Raw genomic sequence first — 696 nt, 5'->3', positions numbered from 1 at the left:
TGTTATACAACCAACAACACAACTACAAATATCTTTAAATTTACAGATTAAATGAACAATCAAGTGTGGCTCCTTTGGTAAAATAACTGACTTTTAAATAATCATTAATTATAACATCCACAATAATTTTAGCATTAAAAGGTAATTTGTGTAAAAAAATCATTTGTACACTAGGATAAAAGTCTTTTCTAGCTATATGAACTGTGCATCCTACCAATACCCTTTGATCTGGGAGGAAATTTTGACATAAATGCATCATTAATAGCAGAAAAGAAAGTTTACAAACAGCAGTAATTCTTTTTTTTTATTCTTATGTTAATCCCCATACATTACATCATTAGTTTTAAATGTAGTGTTCCATGATTCATTGTTTGTGCATAACACCCAGTGCTCCATGCAGAATGTGCTCTCCTCAATACCCATCACCAGGCTAACCCATCCTCCCACCCCCCTCCCCTCTAGAACCCTCAGTTTGTTTTTCAGAGTCCATCGTCTCTCATGGTTCGTCTACCCCTCCAATTTTCCCCCCTTCATTCTTCCCCTCCTGCTACCTTCTTCTTCTTCTTTGTTTTTTTTTCTTAACATATATTGCATTATTTGTTTCAGAGGTACAGATCTGAGATTCAACAGTCTTGCACAATTCACAGCGCTTACCATAGCACATACCCTCCCCAGTGTCTATCACCCAGTCACCCC

The sequence above is a fragment of the Leptonychotes weddellii genome, chromosome 14 (assembly GCF_054177405.1).
Source record: "Leptonychotes weddellii isolate Sample4059 chromosome 14, ASM5417740v2, whole genome shotgun sequence".
Lineage (NCBI taxonomy): Eukaryota > Metazoa > Chordata > Mammalia > Carnivora > Phocidae > Leptonychotes > Leptonychotes weddellii.
Note: the sequence above shows the minus strand (reverse complement) of the source record.